The sequence below is a fragment of the Molothrus aeneus genome, chromosome 1, assembly GCF_037042795.1.
Source record: "Molothrus aeneus isolate 106 chromosome 1, BPBGC_Maene_1.0, whole genome shotgun sequence".
In the NCBI taxonomy this organism is placed as follows: Eukaryota; Metazoa; Chordata; class Aves; order Passeriformes; family Icteridae; genus Molothrus; species Molothrus aeneus.
This window is the reverse complement of record NC_089646.1, coordinates 44255143-44278776: the sequence shown is the minus strand read 5'-3', so window position 1 is coordinate 44278776 and position 23634 is coordinate 44255143. Positions and strand designations below refer to the sequence as shown.

At 40.1% G+C, this 23634-nt stretch overlaps 1 protein-coding gene across 4 annotated transcripts in view; it reads right to left on the bottom strand.

Moving 5' to 3' along the window:
• The window catches only part of TMEM108 (transmembrane protein 108), a 162282-nt gene that overhangs the window by 61898 nt on the left and 76750 nt on the right, over positions 1 to 23634 (bottom strand). The gene's annotated exons all lie outside the window — the stretch shown is intronic.

Genomic DNA, 23634 nt, shown 5'->3' with positions numbered 1-23634 from the left:
CATGCACAGCTGGGTTGGACTCCACATGCCCCAGCACTGGGGTCTCTTAGGATAGCATGCTGTGCTGCTTTTATCTTAATGCTGATTAGCACCATGCCATCATTTTTTATGTACAGAGCTGCACCTGCATTGTTTCAATGATGTACTGCCTGTGTTATTTCACAGGTAGGGTCAGCCAAGCAGGTCCTGTCAATGCAATGGTGTTTGGTCCCACTGAGCTCTTGCTGTGTTTGGCGTCATCCTCTTCCTGCCACTGGTGGAGGGCTCTAAGAGCTGAGCAGCAGTGGTGAGCTGTGCAGAATGTCTCTTGTAAAGCTTGTGACTAGCTCACAAGAGGAGCATTATGTAGGCATGAGTGCCTGCATGCACACAAGTACACAAGGAGCCTTTTGGTTTGTCCTGCTGCGTGGTAAGAACACAAATCATTTAATCCACAGTGGCAGCAGATGTGGATGAGAATTTCAAGACAGCACTTGAAATCCAGGAGTAGCAAGAATCCATCCAAAAAGCTCTCCAGCATATCTTCTGGAATGCTGGTGATTTGACTCCAGAGCTGCCATTCCACCCACCATCACATTCTGCTGCTTTGGAAACCTCAGCCTTGTCCTTCACATGAAGGGAAGCTGGTCCTGGTCGCTGGAAATACCTTTCCCCATGCCCACCATAACCCAAAAAATCTTAACATTATAAAATAGGATGATTTGCAGTCTGCATGGAAAGCAAAGTAATGGGAATCCTCGGGGTAAATGAGCCAGAGTTTATCCTACACACCCATGCTCAGTAGACATGCCAGTCTGCAGAGCACACAATTTAGAAGTGCCAGGATTCAAAGATCCCTTCTTCTTAGAAAAGAAGCAAAACCCACACATTTAGGGGCTTTCAGGGAAAAGAAATCTACCAACTTGGTATTGACTGTCATTTAACCTACAGGCAAAGCTGTCAAGACCTTGTAATTACAACTACCTGAATTATACTGCAGGTATTGATCCTCCATGGTGTGGAACAAGGGTTATACTTTGACCCCACTATTCCTTTCCACAGAACAGCTGGGGTTTGACAACAGCAGAGAATCAATGTCTGGGTAAAACATTAAGGAGCTTTTTTCCCTTCCAGTGATAATTCAATTTAGCAGCTATAAAGAAGAAGTTAATTCTTTGCCTGATAGTGTTTGGGTTTTCAAAGACTTTCTGCCCCACTCTTTCAGAAAATATCCCTGTCTAAAATGGACAGAGCACTTTATTCAAAATCACTAATTCCCTCCCATCAGTCTTAAGTGGGCCTCATTGTTTTGAACCTCTTTAGGATATTTCAACTGAAAAATCATATTTCTATTCCAGTTGCTATGGAACAGACAGCCTCTCCTGGTGGAAAGAAAAGCTGGCACTACATTGTGGAAAAGAAACGTCCTATAAACGTATTCTTTATTACTCATAAGGAAAGCTTGATTCTGACACGTATACAGAAATCAACTGGCTGATTTTTATGAAAGTGCTCTGCATGACGAAGGAGGGAAGAACTTCTACAAAATAAACAAACTTCTACAAAATAAACAAAGAGTAAATAATAATTAAATATAAAAGAAAAGTTCTAAGAATATTGAGGTTTCAAATTTAGGCTCACATCCTGCAATCTGCTTTGGGTATACTTCAATTTGGCTCCATGCAGAACAGCTTGGATGACTGTTGTCTTAAATTGGACCTAATTGCTTTGCTATCTGTGCAGGGGAATCTGGCCATGTGAGATCCCCCGCTCCCTTGCCAAATTCCAAGATTATTTTCTTGAAATGTCTAGGAAGATGGGAGGTGAGGGTATTTGGATGGGAATACCTATTTCTCACTGTAGAGCCAACACCTGGTGCCAGGGACTCTGCTCTTGTTTGGCTGTAAAGGGGCACCATGGTCATTTTGGCAGGTACACACAGCACATTAGACAGCAGTGAATCCATTAGGGGGATTTCACAGTCTGATCATTAAGAGTGCAAGGAGATAAAATAATAAAATTCCTCTCAATATAGGGCTTTGAGAATGAAACGAGCCATAGAAAAGTCTAATTTTTAAAGTTCAAGCCTTAGATTCATGCCCTTCCGAGATTTGATTTAAAATTGCTAGTGCTTCAAGTACAGAAAATGTAAAATACTATAAACAAACACCCCTCCTAGTATCAACCAGTACAATGCTTAAGTAGCAGTTCCAGATCTGGAAGTGGTATCTTATGACTTATTATGAAGTTCTGTTCACTCTGAATACTAATGCTGAGAAATTAAATATCTTCATTCCACCATGTTCATGGTCTCATCAGCACAAAGAAGTGCAATGTTCTTTTTCCCTGGCAGTAGCTAGCAGTAATTATGATTATATATTAAGCAATATAGTGATTTGTTATCGTGAAAGGTTCCTCAAGCATACTTTCCAAGCCACTTCCAGCTTTGTGTTAAGAAAGAATAAAATGGGAGATTCACTCCTCATCAGGTTTCTGATCAGTGTTGGGAGAGACTGCCTGACAGAGCCAAAACTCCAAAATATGTAGTCTATTTACTGGAACCTTTAACTTTCCCTGGACAATTTCTGCAATGCACAGGAGTATTTGTCCATTGCATTCTACATCCAAACAAGAACAATGCACCAGGAGTGGGACTTGTGGATTAATGAGGAATAAATGAAGCTCAACCAAAAGCAAAGGTGGACAGACGAGAAAAGGAGACAAGGGAAAATTTTGTGGCCTTTACCACATAATTCTAGCTCTGTGTCATACAAATTAGGTTTCATGTCCTGTGTAGTCATGAGGTATTGGAAGAGATAAAAATAGACCTTAATTGGTATTCCTTGGTAATTTCTATTCAAAAGGTGTGACTTAAGAGAGGACTATATGAGGGCTGGAAAGTATGACATGGGAACATCTGGAGATAATTGGGAGAGTGTAAAAATAAACTGTATAAGTAAATAATTTTTTTCGGTTTCCAATGTCTGTGATTTTGTCCTAAACAAGCAGTTTTATAAATTCAGCTTTTAATAACAGAGTATCAAGTGAATGAGTGTGACTGGGCTTGGCACGTGGCACCAAAGGCTTTGTAAGCACAAAGCTAGGAGCAACATCCCCTCCTTCACAGGTACAGTACATGCTCATTCCCAGACAAACATTTTGCACTCGCATATTCACCATGCCACGCATGTCCCCAGGAGCCACAGCCAGAGCAGGACAACCATTCTGAGCTGATAAGCCAGCTCCTGTTTCTCTCAGTCTCTCTCTGTATACGTGCAAAGTCTTAATCATGCCACTAACTCTACTCCACACATGGAAGAAAAACCAAAAAGTCTGTGGGTCAGTGTAAAAGCTTGTTTAACTGCAATTTGCAAACCAATACGAACAAGAGAAATGGGGCAGTGCTGAGTCTGTTTTGCAGAGGATGGTCTGACTGGATTGAAATCAGCTCTTGTTTTCATCAAATGTTCTCTTTCTGAGAAGCCTCCAAGGCACACTCAGGCTCACAGAGAATAAGTGGTTCCTTTCCTGCTAAAGCTCACCAGCACTTAAAGACCTTTTCATCTGCAACTGCTGCTGAAGGCATTTGGCTTCAATTTAAAAAGAAAACCCATGGGATGACATTAAAACACCACATTACTTATGGCCATGAGTTCTGCTATGTTTGCACATCCCAGTCTCTGCACAGGACATGGGCTAGGCAGGGATGGTGAAACAGGGCAAAAGATGGAGCAAGTCTTTCAAGGTCAAAAGGGAGATTTAAACATGGAAGGTGGCAGTGGAGCCAGTTATTCAGAGCAAGATCGCAGCCCTGCTTTGCCATGTTTGAGACAAAACACGGCTCCTAGCTGGAATAATGCCACTGGCCATGGTCAGCAAGCTGAGTAAATGTGAGAGACCGAGAGAAGCTGCACAAGGAGTACAAAAATAAATGACAAATAAGGAAACGGTCAAAAAAAAAGTACATGAGACAGTAAGAAAATCCAACATAGCCAAAACCACCCAACATAAATAAAGAAGATTTGAGTCTGTGATTCTTAATAGAATGTACAATCTCACCTCTTCCAGGGAAAGTGAGTAAGGAATAGGTGCACAGAAACATTTCAGTGTGTGCTCAGTCTACCCATTCAGTACTATGGTATGGTATGAGATACAATGTGATGATACCACAATCTTGGCCAGCTTCTAACAAACATGGCAAGTGAGGAGAAGGGGCAAAGGTTTCAGTATAGGCTAAAAAGGGAAAGAAGCACACCTATTTCATTGTCCTGTGGCAGGAAATTATGTCCTACCATGGGCTCAACAGGCACCATTTCACTGTAGTTTATCCACTTTGGGGATAAAGATTCCCTCTGTACATATAACTTACGTGTTGCTTTTCTCCCTCACACAACCACAGTGATTACAGGGAAATAGGGGACTTCTGCCTCTCCTGAAGATAAGCTCCCTATGGGAGCAGAGTGCTTATCACACAGCAACTATCTGCAGGATTTACAATTACTATACAGTTCTGAGTGAAATAAAAATCAAGGTATTTACTCTTTGCTGCTTATTTTTAATTTCTACAATACTAAAGACCAGAAAGAAGAAAAATTAACACGGGATCAATTTTGCCCCTAATTCAGTAACTAGGCTGGTTGACAAACTGAGTGAAGAACGTGCACTAAAGCACTGAGTGGGCCTTAAGGGTAGAGTTTAGAACCATCAAATCTCCCTCAATCTTGAAGAAGCCAGTTCCTACATTGTTTCATTTTTCCAATGCTAAAATAATGCTTTTGCTCATCTTCTCTCAGTTAAGATTTAAAATGCATTAGGATCCAGGATGGTATTGCACATATGTGCACAGGGTTTGAAAAATGAGCCCTTCTCCTGCTTGAACACAAAAAGACTATTATTATCATCAGAAACAATAAGCTGCAGAAAGTTTTCCTTAACTTTTGTGCCTTTGTCCCTGGCATTTGAGGAGCACAACCCTGACAATGGCTGTATTTGAGAGAAACTTTACTGGTAGCAGTAACTTCACCCTCCTCACCTTAAATAGCCCCTTTTATCTCCGCATACTGATTTCCAGTGGTTCCTGAATGGTGTGAGAGAGAGATTGATGGATCTGTTCATAGGTGAGAGGAAGAAGCTTCCCAAAATTAGGGTGTCCTTTTATCATTCCATTACTGTGGGCAAGACTGCTGCTGTGGTGACTGCAGAGCTCCTCAGTGTCATATCATGGGCTCTGTCATATCAGAGATCAGCCTGGTCCCTACACCCTGATATCTACACTTATCACTGTATCTGACCTTTAGCTGCTTGCTGGCTGGGGCTAAAGGAAGAATTGGGACCCTTCCTAAAGGAAGAATTGGGACCCTTCCTCTAAACCACACAGCTCTTTCTGCCACAGAAGAAGAAAGCCATGTGCTGCATAAAAGCCTGGATTCTTTTTCTTTCCATTTTCCCATTATATGAAATGTTCTTAGTAGAGATTAATGTCTGTTCATGATCAGGCATTACTTCATCCAAGAAAGAAGAACTATTCAGCCATCACTCAGAGAAATAAAAGCAATCTCAGGTCAAATCATCATTCTCCTGCTTTGATCAAGTCACCCTCTGAACTAAGACCACTCAAGGAAAAGCAAATGTTTTGAGGAAAACTTCAGAATCTGGGCCATGTTCACCAAAAATCAACCACAACCAGAAATTACACAGAAAGGCAGAACTCCAGCTCTGTTCTACCTCTGACTTGCTGAGGGTCTTCACATAATTTACATAGTAAGTAATCTCAGTTAGTAACCTGTATAGTATCCCTGTATGGATTTGGCTTCTCACCTGCAAACAGGCAGAGAAACTAATTATGCACATCGTTACAGCACCTATTTCTACCTACAACACATATTTATAGCACATGGAGCACAGAAATAGTTACTGGGGATTAATTTGTGGATCTCACTAATGAGTCATCAGTTCTTCAGTTTATCCATCCAAGACACCACAAGACCCTCAGAAGAAGAAATAATGGACAGCATTTTTCTTGCATACCAGTTCATAATGTGTCTGAAGTACCAGAGAAGCACATTGCACCATGGAAAAGTGACTCACAAGACTCCAGTGTAACTTGCCACTGTACACAGCTATGATGAGGGTCAAAGGTACCTAAAATCATATGTCTGGACATTCCCCTGCCAGCCATCTGCTCCTCCTGCATCGACAGCGAGGTTAACCAGAGGCATCCATCTGTCACTCCACTCAACCTTCCTCCTTGTGCTGTGCATAGCTGCAAAATCAGTACACTTCAGGGGATCATTTTCTTACAGAGCATCCTACCCCAGCCAGATGTCCACTATTGGTCCTTCACATGACAATCAACCAGCCTAGATAGCTGTATACTATCTAGGGCTGTCATAAATAGGAAAAACTGATAGCAACTGCAGCAAAGAAGGGATATGAAAATATTAAAATAGTTCAATAGATTGGTTTTCTCATTGGAACAGATGTTGAATGAAGCAGATCACATTTAACATCAGTGTAAATCCAAAGATGATCTACTGAATTAAATTTTTCTCCTCAAAATTAAATTAGAGCAACCAAGATGAAAATCTGAATTTGTGTTCTGATAATGCTTAAGTGCTGTACTAGCAAAAGAAAGAAGTTATCAAGAACCAGAAAATAAATTAAGAGATGCTTGATGGATTTCATTTACAGCATTTGTGTAAATAGCTGCATGTAAAAAAGGGCTTGCACAGACTAATGTGGAAAACAGTAGGAACTTCCTTTAAAAGACACTTTAATGAATATCTACTAGCTTTAGGTTTTGCAAATAAATGTTCTACTAAATCTATGGGTTTGAAATACAGTATCAGTATTTTATCAATTGCAGTAAAGCTGTACCTAAAAGATGAGCATTACCTGACCAACTCCTGAAGAATAAACAGTGTGCTCAGTAACATGAACTCTAGCAGAAGGACACAAGAAAGCCAGACAAAATTTTCATACTTGCCTTGTGATTTATTTCCATGGAACAATAATAACTTAAACAAAGCTAATCATGCCCTTCTTTCTGTCCACTAAGAATCTGATTCAGTGAATTAAAGAAATTCCAGTGGTCTGACACTGCTGGAAATATAGATCTTTAGACTCAATAGAAGCATTATTAATAAACTGCTTCTATTTGTTCCTTATGACAATGAAGCAATTTGAAGTTCATATACTAAAAGATGAAAATTCAGAAAGAACCCTGAAGGTGATACTCGGAACGGCAGAGATCCCAGGGTTTCCCTTTGGTGGCATATTTCTTTTTGTTGTGGAGTAAATGCAGTATGTTTCAGGCTCTTGCATTCTTGCTCACTTTTGTGAGGTATTTCTTAAACAATACTAAAAATTAATCCTCCAATACATCCACAATCGTAATTTCCAACACATCCACACTCCCATTATGCATTCATACTTCTGCCTTGTTCACTGACCTGTACTTGCTGAGCTTCCTCTTTACCAAAGCAGGTTAGCCATTTTACTCTTAATTTTAACAATGAGCTTTAGAGAAGTTCAGTACTATTTTTTTCCTTCTTCAGATATTCTGGATGTTCTCTTCAGCTGGACCTTCCATTCTCTTGTTCAGGCTAAGTACTTGATGCAGTGACTGCCAGCATAGACAGGGTCACAGAGAAATGGACAGACATTCTCTTTTTTTGAGGGAAGCAGCTTGGGCAGCCACAGCTCTACCTAAACCTTGCAGCAGTCCCCTCACAGTCTGATTAATTCCTGTTCAAATGCTAGGAAATAAAATTAAAAGAATGAAAACTGCAGGTGTTTCATCACTGCCAGCGATGTTTTAGAGTATTGCATTCCCAACATACATTAAAAACAGCCCAAGGGTGCTTTTAGCATACTGACTTAGAACTAAGTAAAGCTCCTTTAAAAAAAGAGACCCATTAATCCCCTCCATCACAAAAACTGGCTTTAGAGAGGAGCTATCACAAATATAATTCCATTCAAAGCTGAATAAATAGCTAGAAGGTTGCTGACATAAACACTATAGACATGAATACTATAGATGCATAGCAGTCAGACATACATTTCCAAGGTCTCTCCTTTACATCATCTCCAAACTGTGCTACTAAGCACTCTCTTGGGGTGAAGACTAGCCATCCATAGCACAGGTTAGCTTCTGCCTCTTCTGTGAAGGCTGTAGGAGATATAGTTTGGTAACTTTAGTGTCTCCTCACCAAATAACTGAGAAGTTCTACATCATTTTTGTGAAATGCATCACAGCGATGTCTTCTCAAGACCACAGAGCAGCAGGGTATACACTTCACTCACACACATCTGCCACTTCTAGGTTTGTAGAGAATTAAATATGTTCCCAGCTCTTGCTGGGGATTGTGAAGGCTTTGGGCTCAAAACAAGAGTACTGAAATTCCACTGCCCTCACCAAACATTATTGCAACTGCAAAGTCACTGGTGACTCTCCAAGCTGTGTCCCTTGCTGTTGCAGCTCCTGGAGGTAGCAGCCTGAATGTATTATGGGCAAAGCTATGCATCTCCCCTTTTCCTGTTCAACAACCCTACCACATTCCTATGACAACCAGCAGTGCCAAAGTCCTCTGCAAATGAAAATAGGGTAGGAGAAGGGGAAGAAAGAGCAAGATTGATGCAGTTCATATCCAAACTTGCCCTAAAGGCATAACCTTAACAATCTACAGAGCCTGATGAGTGAACCACAGGGTAGGAGATGTGCTTAATGCACATACACAGGCTGAAATTCTCTTATGTTGAACAATGGACAAATAGATTAGAAAATGGAATAAAAATAAATTGATATTTTAAAACAGTGAAATATATGGCAAATTCAGTAGACTATGAGGTACCTCTCCCTGAGACACATACAGTTCTGAGTCCATTATTCTCACAGTTTATTATAAATTACAAAGTCCCAGACTTGTCAGAAAAATACATCTTCAATAGTGACCCAAAGCACTATGAATATCAGTGAACCTTTAATATAGCTACTGATTTTACATACGAAAATAGCAAGAGGTGCTTATGACTGGTGATTCATGTCTTCATTAAAACACTGTCTCTCAAACCAGACCCTGAAATTCATTGAAATTAACAGGGTCTTGAGATTGGAATGCATATTATAAATGAATGAATTTTTGATCTTATACAATGATAAATATTGCACTATTGGCATCCTATCTTACCTGCACAAAAAAATGCTGCCTCTGCACAAATATATACTGGCTTAGAAAAGCAAACATAAGGATGTAAATTTCTGAAGCTCATTTACCAGAGGCTACCACAGTGTCCTGCCATAACTCAGTGCAAAGCCAGCAGTTCTGAATCTTGCAAAACTGAGACGCTCTCAGTTCAGTGTCTTGTGTATTTCAGGGCTGTCAAATGAAAGCATTGCAGCTAATAACTTTATAAAGGCAAAATTTTCTCACTGCCAAATTCATGACTGTTTCCTACTCTTGCACAGATGCACTGTACAAAAGAGGTTTTGCTGTGGAAGATCAGCCACAGATGACTGGCCTCCTGGAACAGCTTCATTTTCTTTCTCACTACAGCTTTGAGGTGCAGGGTGCAACACTGATCTGAGAGCAATCTTCTCCTTCCCAAAACTCTTGCTGGGGGAGCTACCCTTGCCCACACCACTGTTCTCCAGGGTAGTATCCAAAAGGGACAGCTCTGTCAGACCCCCTTCTCTGCACTTCACAAGGACCATTCAGAAATGCTACAGTAAAACTTCTAGTAGGGTCGTTCTTTGCCAGCTGTAAAGGAGTTACTTCTTTGGTAACTCATCCCTGGCTGTAGATGCTGAGTGACAAAATATATGGAACTGCAAGCCTCGGCAGGAGGCAATGCCAACATGGTCAGCAAGTGGATCTTGTGAGCATGAGGGGAGCAGCTGTGGAACTGCTTGACACTGTTAAGAAGAGAGAAGAACTCACCCTCTCTGACACCATGACAGAGGAAACCACACAAACCAGAGCCTTTTCTCACATGATTGTCTTATTGCTGATTGTAAAAAAAAAAAAGTCCTCTATCAAGTCTTTTTGGTTTTATTTCCCTAATAGCACAAGAACTTAAGAATGCAGAGTAAAACAGAGTGCTTAACATGGAATTGTTCTTAGTCTGTTTCCTTTTTTTAGTTTGCTTTTCTCCACCTGTCTTTTCTACCAAGCGCGCCTACTGACGGAAGCTTCCAAAACAAGAAGACAGCCCCACAGGCAAAACCAGAATATTCAGTTTTCCCCCTTTGTTCCTTTCAGAAGTCTCTTTTATGGAAATTTCCATTTCTGGTTGTTAGGTGCTCTTGGCAGCAGAAAGGCTGACTGAGTATTTTTTATCAAATGTAATTTTTAAAAGTATTTTTTATGTTTTCCCAAAATGCATTTGTTTCAACAGCAGAAGATTTACTGCAAGTTTTAGAGTTATGTTCAAAATCCATGAACATGAAGGATATTGAAACTATTCAAAAACATACTGCTTTCTTAAGTAACATTAATGATACATTTGTAGGTGTTGAGAACTACTCTACACTAGTTGAGACGCAGTATGGATGCAATGTATTCATAAGCACTGTGGATAAATCACCTCAATAAATTCTCCATGCTATACTGTAATCTCCAGAAGCTCTCTGACTGGTAGGAATCAGCCTTGCTGATCCAACTGCAGTTCTTCACACAGTCTTGTTATTCATCTGCCAGTGACACCTGACAGTGAAACAACCAATGTCTTTATACATCTGCCATCACAAAACAACTTTACTTCGCAAAATAACATCTCAGCTTTTTTTTTCAAAAAAACTAATATAAACCTCTATTCTTCTGCACATCTCTCCTGTGTCCCCCGCAGCATATCAGATCACACTTTAAAAATATAATTACCAGTGCTTTTGTTCTCAAAAAGGCAGTAGTCAAAGCTTTTCAATAATTTCTACTTAATATTTAAACATAAGAAATAGTTCTGAAATTATCAGTGAAATGGGCACATTACATTAGTCCTTATTCTTAACAGCAACAAGCATCATATTCTACTCACAGCTGAATTTTAAAGAAATACACTTTTATAAGCTCATTCATTACTTTAAAAATCTTTTACTTTGATGATTTAGGTACCATGGTGCCCCAAGTCCTTGGTCTGTGTTTCCTGTTCTCTTGTGGATGCTGCTGCCCAGTGCAAACACACATGGATGCATCCTTTGCACCAGATCATGGGCTCAGTAACAACACCCTGCTGACAAAATATCACTGAACAGGAACAGAAGCTTTTGTCACAGCCTCCAGTCCAAAAAGTGGGACACACAGAGGCAATCTGGAGATACTCCAGGACCACGTGTGATCTCCATTCCTCCATGGATATAAAGCTTGAATCCCTTCAATCCATAGAACAAAAGAGTCTTTACACTTGTCTATGCCATGCTAAAATGGATCATCTCTGCTAGACCTAAAAATTTCATCTTGAAACACTGAAGACTGAGATTTCCCAGTCTCCCATAATTGACAAGATGGGAAATAAGAGGGACTCTATCACATTTTGCTGCATTGTATGAAAAGCTGAACACAACCTGGGAATTGAATTTTGAGAGTAACATGTCTCTAGTCCATAAATTCCACATTGTTGGTTAAAGATGGTAAAGCCATAATCAAACACCACCTGATTTCCAAACAAGGATTTGGATTCATTAATTCATTTTGATTCATCTCCCATCCTCTGACATTTTGACAGCAGGCACCTGAAGGTGCAGAGAGTGTTCCCCTTGGGGGACACATCCCTTCAAGGATTAAATGTAGGATTATTCAACCAGAAAATTTAATTTTAGAAGACAAGTACTAGGAAACTGATTTCTTTTTTTCATTTGCTCTTCACACTTCTTGTAGTAATCTGAATATTACTAAAAATAAAAGCAGAAGGATGGCATAACCAATGCCTGTTAATACAAAAATAATTGGCTTAAATGAGGCACACACTCATATGCATAAAAAATAAATGGCCCAAGAACTCTTTTGAGAGTTACAATATTTTTAGCCATATGGTATTTCTTATTAATTGTTATAATTACTAAATAAGAGCCAAAAGTATGCTCAGCAGTGTATAACACATCCAAATACTGTCAACCCCTAGCCTCAAATGCTCAATAGATAAGACATGCAGGAACAGGAGATACTGAGAAATTCAGTGGCAAAAACAACAGCCCAAGGTCTCCTGGATATTAGGAGGTGCTTTTGGCCCGACTCTTCCAGCTGCATCAGCTACATCCCTCCTCTGAGAATGACAAAAATGGGCTCTAAGCTTTTTCTCCTCCACAGAGTCAGCAGAGAAAAAAGAAGCAAGAAAAAAGACACAAGAAAAAGGGAACGTATTTTGAGGCTTAACAATTCACACTGGCTCTGCAACATATTTTGGGCCCTTAGCAATTTATGCTAATTGACTGTAACCCTCAAGCTGTTCTTTCTGTGATGGGGCTGCTCTGGAGCACAGCCAGTCCATGGTCCACAGAAGCACTGAGCTGTGCTGTGCAGCTCTGGGTTGCCACAGAGCCTCTGAACCAGGGGAATAAAACTGAAAATTTTGATGCAGCAGTGAAAACCACTGTGGAAAAGGCACATTGCTCTGGTAGAACTGAAGTGCCAGAAGCAGGGAACAGCAGAAGTCTTTAAATGGTGTCACCACCTTCTGCAATAAAAAGGGATTGTTTTCATGTCGGAAAAGGCTGGTGAAGACAGGTGCCCTGGAACAGAGAAAAGCTTATAGCTAGGAGCATTACGAGATGTTCCCAACAACAATTCAGACCAAGAGTTTTCTTTACAGCAGCCTTTCATTTCTGAAACAAATTTGCCTTGAAAGAAGTGCTAGTCAAGCCTATGTACACTGCACCCCACTCACCCCAGGTTTTCTGCAGCTCTGTAAACTACAAGGAAAGAAGACCTTCCTTTTTCCTGTAGGAGCCCTTTCTTTGACAATGCACACTAAGCATTCTCTGCCTTATCCTGTCTCCAGTTCATTCCCTTCCACCTCAGAGGCTAGAGGATTTATATCTGATTCCCTGTCAGTCACACACATGCTCAGCGGTGACTTTGAAACAAATGGTCCCAGTCATAAATGTCCCAAGGGCAAGAACAGATGCGCTGCAGTGTGCATTGCTGAGGCCCAGGGTTCTATAACTCCTATCTTGTAGATGATCTCTCCCATAAGGGATTGCTCTGCATGAAAAAAAAAAAGAAGAAAAAAGAGCTGCAACTGTCCATTCCTAATAAGCTGTAAAGACTACTCCATTCCTGCACATCCTCCTTGTTTGCTCCTGGGAATCAGCCTTGGAGGATCCTCTTTCCCTAAGTACCTATTGCCCTTTCTCCAGCACAAGCTTCATCCTTAATAACTTTCAGGGCACCTCTGTGCAGTACAGACTGTAATGTGATTAACTTTATGCTTCACAACCTCAGCATTAAGAAGTAGGTCCCGGGGCAGGGATTTAATGTGAGGCTTTCAGGCATGTACAGAACCTTGATCAGAAAAACAGCTCTTCCTTCCTGAAATGGCACAACAAAACAGCTTTGAACTAGGTGAAATGGCCAGGTTCTCTAAGGAACAAATAGTGTCAAACCCTAGCACTGTTGAAGTGAACAACAAAAAATGGGAGATAATTGATCCATTCTACCTCCAAGATAAGGCTGAAAGCTCACAGGATTTTAAGCCACTTTTTTTCTCTCCCTGTGCTTTAAGGGAAAATTTAATCTGTCTATACAAATACAAGTGTTTTGCCCTGCAAACATGCTGTTATTAATTTATCAGGTTCTCTTCTTGTTTGTTATCTTTACTTTCCTCTCTTTGACATCTTCACTGTGGTGTTTGTATGTTAATTGTTAATGCCCTCAGCAATGAAAAGCTGCAATAGCCTAATGAATTTGTAGCCTCTACAGGAGCCAGTGAAATCCAGTGCTTTAGAAGATAGTGCAAAGTCATCATCCTTCCCATGCAATGCTAACTTAAGGAAGCAGTGCCTTTTCCAAATGCATAAAGAATGAGAAACTTCAGATTAGAAAACCGAGCATCTCTCACAGGCTGGCTGCATGGGAATTCCAGCAGCAACAAAGCCATGGGTTTTACAAAATGGATTTATAGTGTGGCCAGAAATCATGCTGCTTTTTACAGTTTTACATCAAAGTACTGTCCATAATACTCACTGCTTCACTCTGAAAGTCACAATAAAATGTGATGTGAAGTCACCTAAGAGTTCACAAAAATTCCCAACTCTTTCAGGGTCTCCTGCAATAACTCATAACAACTGATGGCATTGGTCATCAACTTATTTAAGACCAATATTCCTCAGGGATGAGAGAGAATTGCTGGTTCCTTTTCTAGCAATAAGGAAGGTCTATGGGTTATCCTCATGAGATAGAGTTTGTTGTGTGGTCTGAACATTTTGGTCTAAGCAATATTTTAGGTTTCCATGCAGAGCAAGCTTTACTTTGCCATAGGACACACATTTCTACGGATGATGGCAGTGGCTAGAAGGATATTTACATGTTGCTGCACTAGAGAGTTATGGAAAACAGTCCAATGCATACAGAATAGGCACACAATAAATCCAATCAGCACAAGTGTTTCAAATGGGTATGTGAAATATACCTAAAGATTGCAATTAAACCTGCAATAAGAAATGGATATATTTACTTTATTATGAATATATTTATTATGAGGAATATACAGCCATCTCTTTACTCATCCACACTGTTTTACTTCCTTCAACATGACTTCTTTTTTTGTTTTTCCCCCTTCCTTATAACTTGGTCTTAGCAAGCACTGAATATTACTCGTATAATATTGAGGCAAAGTATTTATGCTCTGCATAGTATTACACAGTTTTGAACCAAAGTCTGCTCCCTTAAATTTGAGGGAAAAGGATCAGATTTTCCAAAATATCTTGGCACTCTGTATTATAGAGACGTGCCTCATGCACTTCTTCAAGCCACCTGCAGAAGTTTTCTGCTCCAGCCACCAGGAAGAAAGCAGGTTAATCTGCTTAGGTACTTAGGAAAATTCACTGAGTGCCAAAATCAGTTATTAAGCATGTGCTGATATGGAAAACCTGGCCCCAGAAATCCTGTCCTTGGCCCTGGATATGACCAGGAGCCTGGTCTTGAACAATAGGAATAGCTCAGTAATGGGAAAGCTGGCCAGGCTACACTGCACTATTCCTCCAAAACCTGAAGTGGTGGCTCCTCCTGGGCACTCGTGATGCACATTATGAGATACACACCAGTCAGAGGGGAGGGCCAGCACCTCAACCCCAAGGAAATATGGCCTCACTGTTGTGGTTCCCTTGCCTTCTCTAGCTGAAAGGCTGTGACCTGCTATAAACTTTTTCTCCTCATTTCCAGAACCTTTTGTGAACCCAGTAGAGGGACAGCTTTAAGTTACCAGAGCAGGGGTGGAATATTTTCCCTGCTAAGATCACTTTTCAAACATCTTGTGTAGGACATATAACAAACATCTTCCTCTTATCCAAAAATAATATGGGGAATAACATCATGTGAAAGGAGACTGTGGCTTTTCCCAGACCTTAGGAGCACATCCTGCCCTTGAGGTTTCAGACATTAGAGGATACACACAGTTTAAACCAATAATATACTACAAAACAATACATTCATACCAATTATGTACAGGGCCTTGATTTGTCAAGGAAGTTTTGTAGATGTTTGTCTTCAAATAAAGACCAGATGGATGCACTGCTTCTAGAAGCAAAGGCTTTGTTCCAAAGGCTAACTTGGATAATGATTCACACCAAGTTTTTTCACAGGTGGAGTTTTGAAGTCTTTCATTGAGTCAAATGTGCTTAAGTTCTTTGGAGAATTTTTGTAGATCCACAGAGGGTATCCATATATTTTCTATTTAGAGAAGGGACAGGGATAATAACCATCACATGCTGCTGAATTAGATGACACTTTGGTGTATGTGTATTTCTTCCAAACTGTTTCCACTGCCTTCAATGAGCCTGGTTTTACAAGTAAATTATTTACACAGCCTGCAGTGAACTACAATGGACACACAACACAACTGAGCAATGAAAGCTGCCATAACATCCACAGTTATGTCTTTCCTGCTCAAAAATAATGGAATGTAGCATGCCACAGGGTGGCTGGAGGGAGAAAAGTTCAAAGGCGTTGCAAGCAGTCAAAGACACTTTTAACATATAAAAGTTTCAGCACCTAAACACGGGGGTCTAAATTTTGCTTTGGTACTGATACCAGTGGTTCAAATCTTTGTGTAGGGCAGTTCTCACAAGGGGAATATCAGATAACAATGTAACAGATTATCTAACAGCAATTTTTCTGTCTTTCCCATAGGAACACTGTCACAGGCATTGGATAATTCACAGACAGGAGACACCAGTGTGCATGTTGACATATAAATTTTCTTATTTCAAATTATTGGAACATAGTTCAATGGCAACTCGAGCCCAAGGCTAGTGGCTGCTGCAGGAGCAGTCAGGCTGGGGTAACAACTCAATTTACATATTTAACCATCTCTGCTGAATTAGGCCTTGATTGCAATATTGTCAAAAACCATAACAATGTTTCTTAGGCACAGCCAGGAAGAAAAGAAGGCTTTGGAGAAAGAAATAAATGTCTGACAGGATATTTTCATTTTATATTGCAACATATTGAAGCAATGAAGCTGGGAATATGAAGGCTGGGAATAAAATCCCAATCCCACTAATGTCAATGGGAGTTTTGCCATTGAATTCAATAGGACCAATATTTCATGGTTTCTAGGTCTGCACAACAGCAACATTTCTTTCTCCACTTGACACTGGGTCTCAAAACACACACATGAATTTGCACAGGCTGCTAAGTCTTTGTTCCTGAAGTTTCATTTCTGTTAGAGATGGATGAATAGACTTTTGAAAGGGAAAATAGAGGAAAGTCACATTTGTACTCCTGCCTATTCACCCTCCCTCTAAAACATCTCTCTCAGGGCTTGAGGCAAACAGCGCTGAATCTAAAACAGATTAGACAGATACGGTGTCATACAATGGGGATCACTTCAGGTCCAAACCACAAATAATTCAAAACATAAGATGGAAGTAATACTGTGGATTTATATCAGATTATTGTTTTAACAAGGTGGTAAGGAATTTTAAAACCAAATCCTTGCAGCATTTTCAAATTTGGCTAAGCATGCATATTTATATGTATTTGCTTAATATCTCTTGGTTTTCTGGCATACTAATCATGGACATTGTTACCAGAACTGGTGTGTGAATGCTTGATGAATATACACAACTGGTGTGTGAATGCTTGATGAATATAAACACTGTGAAGAATCCATGCTCATTAATTTTGAAAAATCTACAGGGTTCTAGTGCAAATAGCACCAGTATAAGCATAAAATTGAAGGTTCTTAATAACAAGAACATTCTCAGACTATCAAATGATAAATGCAAAGGCATGAATCACTTGTTTGCAAATAGAAAGAGCAAATATAATAACGCAACTGCCTGTTGGCTTTTTATCCCAAATTCAGTGTCAAGGATCTAAACCATGACTTGATATTCTACAGCCCCAGGCCTATTCCACATTTTTCTGTGTCTTTGAGCAAATCTTCAAGAAAAGTGGAGAACTTTACACAGTATGTTAGTTGTTTGTGTTGCTATGTCCTGAATTTTTATCCGCTCTTGGCAAAACAAGGCAGAAGATCCCCACCCCACAGATGGACCTCAAACTTGTTAAAGAGTTCACACTATCTGTGAAATCCTACCAAACTGTAATGCCTTTAAGGGTACAGCTCATGGAACCAGCAAATTTAAAATAAATACTGCAAGCTATTCATGGGAACAATCTCAGTTTTGGAATGGCAAGAGCCACCCGATTCAGTTTTGCTTATTCAGGCAGCAAGCAGGAACCCTCCCTCTTGTGTGTGTGTGTTCAAGCTGAAATCTCACTTAAGGGTACATCAAGGACACTGGAGCCTACATCTGATAAGAAAATGTAAATTCTATTTAGTTTCTTTATAAGGTGCATTGGTTTGCTTTTAAAGTCCCCTTTTATAAGGTCTGTTTTTCAGGACAGGAATCCAAAATGGAAGGTTGCAGCTTTTTTCAAGAAGGCAGTTTTTGCTGAGAAACTGAAGCAACAACCTTTAATTGAATTCTGGGAAAAGAAAGTGTTGAGGGACTGCTTGCTGTGAGCTGCCCGATGGGCAGGCTGTTACCAAGCCACGTGACTCTCAAACACAAATACCTCAGCCCAGTGAGTATCCCAAAAAGCTTTGTACATGATACACTGCATAGCCAGAGGCTGTTTACCTTTCTAATTTTTAAGCAAACCAGATGGAATCTGTTTGCTGTATAACCACTCCCTGCTGCTGTCTCTGCTCAAGCTAATACCTGCCAATCTAACAGAGCACAACAAAAATGCTGTTTTCTTTCCTCTCTGTGGGTCCTTGTGAATGACAGGAAGACACTCTCTGCTGATGTGTATCAAGTGATCCCCAGTACTTTTAAGCCCATGTCAGCTGTGCATCTCTAGCGAATGGATTAATTATACATGGCTAGTGCAAGCTGAGAGCTCTCTGTGGAAGCAAGCAGGCTCATTTGCACTAAGGACACAGTACCTACTGGTCACAGGAACAGAGGGTTTGATGGGAGCTTTTGAAATCATCTAGATGACCTTTGTCTCCCCTGAGAGATGGGTTTTTTTTCCATTTGGTGCTTCAGTGGCAGACTTAAATCCTCCTGACTAGCCTGTTCTAGGGTTTCAATACCTTAACCTGATAAAGCATTTTTGCCTGATGCCTAATGTCAAGCTACCTGCTCTATAAATCCATTTCTTCACATCTCATCTACTGCTCTGGCAGAGAACAGTTATTCCCCTGCATCTGGCAGCAGTCTTTCTTGTACTGTTACCATGCCTCTTCACTTGCACTAAATGAGCCATGTGTAATTGTATAAACGAGCCATCAGTGCATACCATCTTATTAATAACATGTAATTATTCACAGACAGCACTTGGCAATAGAAAGAAAAGCTGGTGGGTGTGGGTTCCTACCAGAGGCAAGAGGCATTAGGAGGCTGCTCAACACCTTTCAGAAGGCACTTAAAACTGGGACTTCTCTAATGCAGGAATTTTACAAACTCACATTGCTTATCAAATATTTACGAGAAGAGAGATGAGCCCCTGGACTTGCTTCAGACTGGAATGGAGTGTAGGCCTGTGCTAACCCTTTCTACAGGGTGAACTTCACTGCAAAGACTTGACTGAGAGGCAGCCAGGCTGCCAGTTAACACTGGGGAAGGCAAGCTGCATCCCCAGCAAGGGGAAACCAGACTTGTGACAGCCTGTATTGCAAGGCACAGCCACTCACAGCCATTTTTGCTCATTTTACTACAGAGAGTGGTACATCCTTGCAAACAGGAAACTCTTTCTATTGATATTACTGGGCATCCTGCCAGGCTTCTGAGATGAAAGAGTGATACTTGGGAGCACACTAAGTGATAATGACATGAAGAAGCACTCAGATGGCCGATTTCAGATGCTGTGGTGTGACAGGTCCTCACACAGACCCTAGTGCTGTAAGTAAACAAGAAATAAAATCCTTGCACTTTTTCAGGAAAATAAATGCCTGAGGAATAAAGTCTTATATAGAGGTTGTGCACCAAAAGCTTCACCATTACATGTCCCCACATTTTTCTCTAGCTTACATGCAACTTAGAAGCCCTGAGTAAACAGTGCATGCATGGCAAATTATGATGCGCATGTTTTACTACAGAAAATGCAGACATATTGTGGCTCATGCTGTAGGGCTTAAATCATCACATTAGGTCTTTATAAAAAACAGAGATCGCTCAGCCTCCTGGGAAAGACATTTGCATCTTCATCATTACAGAGGCAACAAACTTCATCCATAAAGATGTGCCTAGAACAAATGGCAGCAAATTGTGGACACATGTTTTGCTTTAATTGGTCCTCATCAACTCAATCTAGCTAGTGACTTCAAAGAGCTCTTACTAAGAAACCACTTCCAAATTTTTTGTTTCAATCTTTTTTGCCTTTTTTTTTTCTTTTAATGTCTTAAGAAATTTCAGATTAAATAGGATCTTTGACAATGCAGTATGAAAGCACTACTTCTTCATAGTTTTACATCACAAGTTTAATTACTTATTCATAAATTATGAATGACTAGAGGTAAAGTAGCATCGCCCGGAGCCCCTGTCCTGGCCCAAGTGTAGTGCTACAATTTTCACAGACTCTACCCCTTGACAGCTGGGATCAGATTCAAGCCAGCTACAACTCTATTCAAAAGAGCAGCTGTTGCTAGTGCCATTTTCACATGCTATTCTTGATCAGTATGAATGGATGGAATGTGCTCTTTTTGGAAAGCAAAAGAGTATGGATGGCAATAGAATGCTTATATAACTCATGTGAAATTCACAAAAAAACCCAGACATAAGCTACAATCAAAATCTTATTTATATATGGGTCTGATTTTAAAAATACAACTAACAAATCCCACTGTTTGACAATCAAACCAATATCTACGTAAGTCTTTTCTCCCAACCCCAAAGCCAAGTTGCCCTCTAGAGTACAGAGTCCTACTGTCTCAGACACTGCACAAGCACAGCTGAACACAGCACAGATGAACAGAGGTGGAAAAGAATTCACAGATGAGTGTAGCCACTACTGGCCCAGTAGCACAGCTGGGACACAAGCAAAATGTGGCAAGACTCATGCATAACAAGACACCAGTTTGGAGGTGAAACTGCTTCTTCCTACATTTCTTTGCCACAGGCACATGCACAAGCACACACAGAGTCTCATCTCTCCAGCTGATCACTGTTTCTACAAAAGCCACCACACTTTGTTGCAGATATCCTAGGTTTTCTGTGTTTATGCATGCCCTATGCTCCTGTTTGCAAGAATGCATACATAGATCCCTTCTGTCTATAACCTGAACCTCAATCATTCACTCATGCCACAGCAGACAATGAAAACACTGCCACGTTATCAAGGCAGCACCACAGACCCACTTGTTGCAGTTGCAGATGAGGAAGGCAGGCAGGTGGAAGACATTGGTGAATCAGCCCAAAGCAGAATGTCCTCTTTGGATAATTTCTCTGAAAATTTACTTTTTTCTTCAGCTGTATAGTAGCAGCAATTTTCCTCTTTTGTCCAAATGAAACAAATAAGACCATGCTGCAGGCCTTTCTTATACCATAAGGAACAGTCACAGGAAACACATTAAAGTAATTTCCTCTTCCTTGGACAGAATGCACTCTCTTGGAGGTTGTTTATAGCACTGTGATGTAACTGGGGAAAAAGTGAGCTTAGGTAACACACCTCGGTGCATCTAAAAGCAAGCTGAGATAATGGAAATTAAGTAAGTTGCCACTGGCTTTTTATAAACCAACCAGTGAAAACATTCATTCCAGATGCCCAAAATTCTTCTGATATAGCTATAGTTGCTGCTGCATTTGTTAATGAAAACTACATTTATTACAAGTTTTTACTGCACTCAGAGAAATAAAGCAGTTTTTTCTCCTGTCATCAGAAGTAGTAAGTTCAGAATCCATCTTTTCAAATTACATCAGAGAGTTGACAATATTACTACATAGTCATACTACGTATGAATGTGTGTGCATATACATATATACAGTTTTCTCGGTTTTTCCCTCTTTATATTCAGTGTTCCTCTATTTGCCACATATCATGTCAACATATGACCCTGAAAAATACAGTTTAAAGCAGCAGGGATAACAAAGGGGAATGTTGCCAAGCAGGGAAGTATGGTATTAAAAAAAATAAAAATAGTTACAGAAAGACTCAACACTGTGATAGCTTGAATTAACAGTATATCTTCCTTCTTTTCCCTACATGTTGATAGAAATGTATTTATACAGCTCTGCTTCATACTTCCTTTCCAATGAACCTAATGTTGGTCCAGAAACCAAGTTAGTTTTAGAGTTAAATCACATTTCAACATGGCAAAATGCAGCAATGTATTCTGGGTCCTTAGCTGTGGTAAAAATACCACAGCCCCCACTACTCCCAGTAGGTTCCTGGTTAAAATTCTCCTTGAGGAACTCTTCGTACATTGCATTCCAGCCAATCAGCAAATCTGAGGGGGCCAAAATCATGCTGCTGGCCAGGTCATGTAGGCACATCTGGCCCAGATTTATTCTCAAGTAAAATAACCTTGGGTGCACCTCTGGAGCCTCCCCTCTAATGTCATGAGGACACACCTCTGTTTCCCCTGTGTCAAAGGAGAAGCTGTACATAGGAGTAAGAACATCAACCAATACAGCAAAGCAAAACGAAATCTCTCACTCTATACCCTGACAATCATGAGCAAAGCAAAGATATGATAGTAACCAGATTTCTGTAACAGCCCACAAAATATTCCTTAGATTTAATTTTCACACAATCCAATATATCCAATAAAATAGCAGTCCTTCCATTGCTCATTCCAAGTACACTAAGCATGAGTTTCTGTTTTTTCTCTTGATTTGGCCAGAATAAGGGAAATTCATGCAAAATTGTCTTTGAAAATATGTATATTGAAGTGAAACATTCTGCCAAATAGAAGTGACAACATGTCGCAGACATCTTTTTATGAAAATCTTTTCTTAGGATTTTTTCTTCTTGAGAAGCTGAGAAGCTCCAAGAACAAAATGTAAACAATGGTTACCGGCTGCTGTGGAATACAGCAGGTGGATCCGTGATTGGTCTCGTGTGGATGTTTGGATTTAGTGACCAGTCACAGCAGAGCTGGTTCTCTCTCTGTCCGAGCCAGCTGCCTTTGTTATCATTCTTTTCTATTCTATTCTTAGCTTAGCCAGCCTTCTGAGATGAAACTTTCCTTTCTATTCTTTTTACTATAGCTATAATGTAATATATATATCATAAAATAATAAATCAAACCTTCTGAACATGGAGTCAACATTCTCGTCTCTTCCCTCATCCTGAAAACCCCTGTGAACACTGTCACAACAACATAGAAAAAACTGTTTGTTTTTTTTTCCATTTTTACTGGAAATGAGCAATTTCCCTTGTAAAACATGAGAGCAAGTGGTTGTACTTACATTTTATCTAATCCTACTTTATTTAATCTCTACAATTTTGAAGAAAAGTTGTTGCTTATGATGCTTGCACTGAAAATTGTCAGTTTATAAAAACGCCCCAACTGTGTCAATACTGTTTTACAACTAAAACTTCCCCTTACTTCCATGAACAGGGGAGCCAGCCCTTGTCCACAGCCTAAATTCCACCTGATGTTTTTGCTGGACTTTCACATTGGATGGACTCTTTTGAAAACCAAAACTTAGAAAAAGAAAGAAACTTGTCAGGAAGTGACACAGAATTTAGGGCTGTGTGAGACTAGACTTTTCCTCACTCACACATCTTTTACTGAGTGGCAACCACCAGAAATGCCAAGTGGGATGGATCTCTCTTCCAAAAAATGTTGTGTTATTTCTTCCAGCCTTCTGTATTTTCATTTCATTTTTCTGAGGGGGATAGTTGCCTCACTTGCAAGACACAGCAAATCAATTCTATTCTTGTACAAAACTCTGCAGAATCAGCTGATCCTTTAACTCATTTTTAATACATCTCTAAATATCTCAGACAACAAGGTAATTTAACTTTCATATGGTTCCTCCAGGTACCT